This window comes from Notolabrus celidotus, chromosome 13 (assembly GCF_009762535.1).
Source record: "Notolabrus celidotus isolate fNotCel1 chromosome 13, fNotCel1.pri, whole genome shotgun sequence".
NCBI classification, from domain to species: Eukaryota; Metazoa; Chordata; class Actinopteri; order Labriformes; family Labridae; genus Notolabrus; species Notolabrus celidotus.
Window position 1 is genome coordinate 14670495 of NC_048284.1, and position 7977 is coordinate 14678471.

Genomic DNA, 7977 nt, shown 5'->3' on the forward strand with positions numbered 1-7977 from the left:
AGGGGAATTCTGGAGAGAGAGAAAATAGAGACTTTTGTGCTCTGAGGTTGGATGGAGGATTGAAAACAAGGTCAGACACAGTGAATCAGATCATATCTGACACTTTTTCAGGTTTTCTGTGGGCTCAAACAAGGAAAACATGGTGAACTCTGGGAATAAAAAAGTTTACACATGACAGATTAACACTCTTTATCATCATAACATCCCCTGAAAAAACTGGATAAATAAACAAACGGTCTGGTACTCGAGTTAAAACACTTGTCACACTGCGTCTCCTGATTTCTCTTTTGATTCCTTTCAAGTTGTTTGATCTGCCTCCATCAGTCACGCATGTTTTCGAGTCCGCTGGTGGTTTTTCTGGACCCGGACTCAGCAAACGACCAACGTTTGATCTCATCTGCTGTTGTGATGTAGTGTTCCTCCCATTACAAAGACTACCAGGAAACTGTGGCCCTGGGGAGATGGGAAAGAGACCCTGTTTATCTGAGCAGAACCTAACCTACTCGTGATTACAACCCAGCCCTGCACCTGGCTCCAGTGACATGCCAAGTACACACACTGTGGTACCTTTCCTTAAAAAGACACACATACACACACACTCCCAATAAAATGTAGCATAGAATTTAAAATCCTTCTTTTAACCTACAAAGCCCTTAAAAATCAGGCACCCTCGTATCTTAAAGAGCTCATAGTGCCCTAGATCCCCTCTAGAACTCTACGCTCCCAACATGCAGGCTTGCTAGTTGTACCTAAAATCTCTAAAAGTAGTATGGGAGGTAGAACCTTCAGTTATCAGGCCCCTCTCCTTTGGAATCATCTACCAGTCAGGGTCCGGGAGGCAGACACCCCTCTCCACTTTTAAGAGTAGGCTTAAAACTTTCCTTTTTGATAAAGCTTATAGTTAGAGCTGGATCAGGCTTGGACCAGCTTTTGTCATGCTGCTATAGGCCTAGACTGCCGGGGAACTGGCGCGCTAACACACTGGGATCCTCGCCCACCCCCTTCCCCCCAACCCCTTCATCACTTACTTTAACTCTGCCTGTTACTAACCATAGACCTTTCTGGAGTCCCTGAGCTCCATTTTCTCGTAGATTCCTCTGAGCTGCCGTAGACGTGCTCCTGCGCGGACGATCTGGACTCCAGCTGATACGGACGTGCTGGACTCCAGCGGCAACAGCGTCTACGACTCGTCTCATCACTATCACTTCGCTCTCTTACTCCCTCTATCTGTCTTTCCAGACCCAACTCAGTCAAGGCATGATGGCTGTCTAACATGAGTCTGGTTCTGCATGAGGTTTCTGCCTGTTAAAAGGAAGTTTTTCCTCGCCACTGTAACTAGCTAAAAATTGTGATGTGCAATGCTCATGATGGATTAAGGTGGGTCAGATTGAGTCTTACCCTGTCTTGAAGTTGGGTCTCTGTTCATAATTTGACTTAGAGTGGTCTAGACCTCCTATGTTTGTAAAAGCATCTTGAGATAACGTTTGTTGTGATTTGGCGCTATACAAATAAAGATTGATTGATTGACACTGACTCAAATAACTCACATCTCACACGCATCCTAGAAGAAAACTGGAAATTGAGAAAGATTGCAAAACATCATTAATAAAAGAAGTAGCTTTGAGCCACATGGACCCTCCTATGAGTAACATACCTCATAATATTTGATGAGGCATATTCAGTAATGATTAAAGTTAACACTGTTATTTTTTCCAGGACAAGACAAGGATTATTTGTTGCATTTCCTTTAATTCAATTGTAATTAACTGAGTGGATCATAGTATGGGAGGTTGAGGCTAGCTCAAGCTTGGACCAGCCCTTCATTATGCTGCTATAGTCTTAGACTGATGGGGGAACTGACATACTCCCTGTCCCATTAAAGTTACTAACAACAGACCTTTCTGTAGTCCCTGAGTTTCCTTGTCTCAGCAGATGGCTGTCTAACATGAGTCTGGTTCTCTTTGATGGTTCTGCCTGTTTAAGGAAGTTTGTCCTTGCCACTGTAACTTGCTAAACGCTGCAACGGGTCTCTGTTCATGGTGAATTAAGATAAGATCAGACTGAGTCCTGACTGTAAGATGGGACTGGATCTAATCCTGTCTTGATGTCCGTCTTTGTTAATAATAGAGCATATAGTATGGTCTGTTTGTAAAGCGTCTTGGGATAACATTAGTTGTGATTTGGAGCCATATATAAAGATTGATTGATTGGCTGATTGTTATTTAGAGTCTTGTGGTTATTGTACAGCAGGGCTGCTGTACAACTGAAAATGGCTTTTATGTTCAGGGGCGGTGTCTTGCCCAAAGACACTTTGGCATGTGGACTGTGGGACCTGGGATCAAACCCCCAAACTTCCGATTGGGAGACAAATGTCTCTACCACTATACCACAGCCTCACCTAACACAATTACAAAAGTTTGTTGCCAAGGTCTGTTACATACAGGCCTGCTGACCCCAGCTGACCATTAGATACTTGATTCTGATTGGCCAAAACCCCATAACAACGATGATTGATTCTCAACAACAGGCACAACCTGAACACACACATCATATAAAATCAATCCATGAAAAAGGTACAATTCACCTCTGCCTGTTGACACTGTGGCAAAACTGTTAGTTTCTGTCAGGCTGTTCTTGAGAGAATGTATCCCAACAGAGTGAGATGAGACATCCTGCTCAACCCTCTCACCTTTTCGGGATCTTAATCTACATAACACCCGTTCCCTTACATACATAGTTTTATTTGCTAACCATCCAATTCATGGTAAAATCTTCTCTTAACATTTTCTTGAAAGCTCATGTGAGGGACCTTCAGTTGTGTCAATTTAGCGCCCCCTGTGGACAGAGCAATACCTGTTCTTAATTTGCTGATTTTGACCTGTACATGTGTGAGTGTTTTTTCACAAAGAAATCTCACCCTGCTCTATATGTACAGTCAAATTATGAGTCACCAGATATATTTTCCATGGAATAAACAACCATATAGAAGTAGTCAGTCTCTATGTTGATGGTCTGGTTTGATGTCACTGTTGATTTCAGTCTAGACTTTAGACTTGACTAGACTTTAGACTTTATTGTCCCCTTGGGGAAATTCTTTTCCACAGCACCTTTCTGCATTTCCACAGACATAGACAAACACAAGAACATACACTGTAGGTTCAACAAACTGTCCACAAAGACATCAACACTCAGACAGAGTTGTGTAATTCAGCAAGGCCAGATGTTGATTTTTGAGACAAACTTATACCTATGAAGAGTTGCTTGATGACATATAAAAATGTAAGGGTTCACAGTGGTTGTGAATGTCTACAGTTCAAAGTGGCACAAACCACTTGTGGTGACATAAAGGGGCTTAATCCAGGAAATAACATTAATGAGGACAAACATTGCAAAATTTAGAATGTTTCAAGGAAGATAACTATGGTCATAGTCACAAATTGTTTTGAAACAAAGACTTTCTGCAAAAACAGCCATAACACCTTGCAAGCTTACCAACCAATTCTAAATTCATTCCACAGTAATGAATACAGCATGCTGTCCAGCTGTGTATTTTGACCATGCAACCACTCATGAGCGCATGAGCATTGCTTTCTAAGAACTGTTTAAAGGGGGGGGGCAAGGTGAACTTTATCTGAAACAAGCACTGACCAATGGGAAAATTTTATTTGTATGTGATCTCACTCAGGAAACATACACGGTACCTAAAAATACACTGCCAGAAACCACCGAACATGTTGAATCAGGGCCATAGAATCTATTGTGGCAGAGAGGACTTGTATTGTTTGCCCGGTACAAAAACAGAACGGCCCTTACGTGTCGTCTTTGTGTTTGTGAGGAGTCACATTGCAAATCAAAGACTCACTGGAAAACTTTCAGCAGGCTTTCGAGTACTTCTTCAAGCTGAAAGCACTGTGAGCTGGGTGTAGTTCCACATCTCTCACATCTCTTCTTTTCTTCACAAGCTCACTCACCATCTCAATCTCCTTTCTTGCTTTCTTTCATACCACTTATTCACACCTTTAAACTTGAGACACAGAATAGATTTCAAAAGTGTCTTTTTGCGTCCCTTTTGTGCCCTCGCAGTTACAAATGGCTCTGCTTCTTCTTCTCACTCTTTACACCGTGCTGCTGCCAGCTCTGGAGGAGCTCTATTGTCTCCTGGAGCAGCACCTGTCCCCACAGTGTTAAAATGCAGGAGGAGGAGAGGGGCCGGATGGTGTAGGACGCCCTCAGCAGGCTGCTAGAGATGTGTGTGAATGCTTTAATTTGCAAACACACACTTGAACACATGCACATACTCACAAGTTATTCCTTGTTACATTGGGGAGGGGTGTGTTGGAGCTGTGGTGGAGGTCATAGAAGCTGTGTGTGTGAGTGTGTGAGAGTGTGATTAATCCGCTGAGCAAAGACAGTTTGAGCCGTTAAACAGCTGAGTGTCAAAGGGCTTTTATCAGGGCCAATGGCGCCTGCACTGACAGACACACACATATTTCCACACCACTTATACATTCATGTTCCATATAAACGAATCACAGAAGACCACATATGTACACGCTCACACACACATGCACTGTTTAGGCACTCAAGTAAACAGCACAGATATCACTATCAGACAAAAGGCTGTTCAGAACACACTGTAAGGACACACACTGTCAGGTTCGTCTTGCTCCTGAGACATAACGCGCAACTCAGCTGTTGCCACTTGTCACTTTCACTACACACCAAGAGCATGTGATGCAGACATGCAACAGCAGTGCATGTGTGTGATGTTAAAGCCTAATTATAAATCCACTTTGCAACCGTGTCCTTACATCAACTTTTCCATCTGAATTTACAACAGTGCCTCATCAATTAACACATTTTATGATATAAAGTGCTTTGATCTGAAGAAGAATGTATATGTTCATAATTTATACAGTCTATGGTTGCAAAAGGAAGTCAGATGATAAGAAAGAAGACCCAGCTTCTCAGCTGATTTTCCATTATCACAGTGTGATGTTTATTCAAATCACGGTCCCATTTAAGGTGAAATCAATAAGAAAGCAGAGCATACTTTAGGGAATGTTGACAAGTTGCAACCACAGAAACCGGACACCCATCATTTAGCCAGATTACCAAACTCATGGCTTTGAAACACCAGTCCAATATGTTCTCAAGTTTTAAAAAAGAGGTACTTTTAATGCTATTGTTTTAGACAAACCCTCCACCTGCCCATTAAAACAGCTGCAAATGAACCCTGTTAGCTGTGACAGTTGACGGAGCAAAATTTCAACAGAAACTGATCCAGTCACTGAAAGATGCTTTGTAGCTGTCCCTGTGTCAACTATCAGGCCACTATTATGTGGTTTTGCATGACATAACTACAAGTGAGTGATGTGTCAATTATGCATGTTATGTGATAAATATGATTAGTAGTTATAGTCCCAATGATGTCACTTATTGGTCTGGGGGTGGAGGGTGTTTAAGAAAAGCATTATGCATATATTTGAATGATTTAGGGAAGGGTTGAGTTGACTGACATGTGGGCACATTGAGGCTATTTGCAAGGAGGCTTATGGCCCACCTCAACTCCAACTCTCTGTCTGTTTCAAGGTTGACCGCAAGTCAAGTTGAGTCAGCATTTTCAATTTGGCGACTGCCACTGTTTGGGTTAATATTATCAAAACTAATGGCTTATAAGAAAAAAATCACCCCATGCAGTTTTAACCAATAGACATTAACTAATCACACCAAAACATTTTTTTTGTACCGACCTATAAACATGTTTGTTTCGCTGTATTAGTGGGCCAATTCTACTTTTAATGCATAAACATTACACAGTGTGAACAAAGGAGACACCAGACAGAGTGATGAAGCAGCAGAGGAACTTATAGCGAGTTGAAAATGTGTAAACATGTTGATACCATCTCCCTGTAATACATGTAATGAAAGTATCCAGACCTGTTACCTGTTTACTGAGATACTGACAGAAAGAAGAGTATATGAAAGATATGATTACTGTGGAACTGTGGGAGGAGGTTGCACTACCGTAGTCTAAACCTGCAGCTAATCACACTTAAGCTGATAGCCAGGTTGTGAAACTCTGGCGCCAATATGTGGAATGAGATACTGAACGTTAACAGCAAGCCTTACCAGATTTAAAGGCATCTTGGGTCGTGGTGCAAATCAATAGTAAAAGGCTCATAGCTAACCCAGGCTAACCCATTTTAACATGGGTGTTAATAGGGATTCCTGAGCTTTTGGACTCAGCCTCAAGTGGATACCTGAGGTTTACCGGAGGTTTCTGCTTGTTTGCAACCGGTGGAGTTGACTTTCGAATACTAGAGGCTACTTCCAGTGTTGTGTGTGAACACGCTAAAATAAACTTGTTCATTGAATGAGCTCATACTTTGGTGAATGGAACGGTTCAATTTGAAACTTGTTGAACAGGAGCATGAGAGTGGTTCGCTCTGGAGCATAGACTGTATAAATATGGACGTAGTATCCGTGACGTCACCCAACTGTTCCTGAGCGCTGTTTTGAAGCCAATTGTCAGCGGAATCCATATTGGCAATGCTGGACTCAACCAAACTTAGTGTGAGATAAAAAGGCGGAGTTTGAGCCTCCTAGCCAACAGCTATGTGTTTGCGTCCGGGAGTCAAGTCAGTCATGTCCTTATCTGGGCGAAACTCGTAATCTTAATATCTTTTGATCTGTCGCGTTAGAAAAAAATTCACCCCCCGTACAGTGAGTGCCGATAGAGAAAATTAGCGACATAGACTGAAGACGTTTTTTGAACCAGGCTGTAAACATGTTTATTAATGCTGCAAAGATTGTCTTTTTTGAATTGGTGTGTTAGTGGTTTCCGGTGTTTCTGCAGCCAGCCTCAAGCGGATTCTCGATGAACTGCAGTTTATAACACTTTCGCATGGGCTTCATAGTTTGAGACCGGAGGTTGCCGCTTGCTCTGGAGACATTCAACGACGGCTCACATTCTACATTTGGGTGTTGAAGTCAGAAGTTTAAGTGGTTAATTGGAAATTTCTTGGCTCTCATACTTAATATCTGTGCATGCTTTTAAAGTGGAGCACAGAAAATTAATTTAGTTTTGGAAATGTCAGTGATTAAAGGCTTGGGATTTAAGCATAGGAGGATCTACCTTAGTAGAATGTAGGTGCAGCTAAAAAAATTGAACGTGAACTAGTTAATTTAAGTCCGTGTAAACTGGACTTTAAGCTGGCTCATTTTTAGTGTGAACTTACCAGCCCTGGCTACATCTACTTCCCGTACAGTCTGTATAATCAGCTTGTTATTATCAAAGCAGGAATACATGTACACCTTTTTTTTCTGAATGGAAGCAACTGTAGCAACACATTATAAGGACGAGACAATAACATGTTAAATGTAATTCATTATCCAAGGTTCTTTTGAGTAATTTGCTTTAAAAGACAGAATAAGTGGGCATCCTGTTCCCACCTAACAGAAGCTATAGTGCCATATCTGTCCAGCTCTATACTAATACTGGCTTAACATCAGCCACCAAAGGCTCATAGTCATCATAGTCATGTCAAAACCAAGCTAAGCTAAGAGTTTATAGACTTGAGTGTGTATGCATTTCGTTTCTAGTGAATTGAACATTCCAATTTGTAATAGTGATATTGTGTGTGTGTGTGTGTGTGTGTATGTGTGGTGTGTATGTGTGTGTGTGTGTGGGGGGGTCATACATGTTGAGTAGCAAAAACAGTGAATGATATGCTTCGGCTTTAGCCTTGCATAAGCTGCTTAGTATTCAGACTTGCTATGTTTTGACTGCACGTCATGTCTTCTTTGTACATCTCAGCACAGATCTGAATATATACATGAGCAGACACACACACACCACACACACATGCACACACACACACAAGCAGGTCTACTCCTGCACTCAGAAACCTTGCTCAGCACAGACTCCTCCCCCAGTATAACCTACATCTTTATCTGAATAAAGGCATGTTTGAG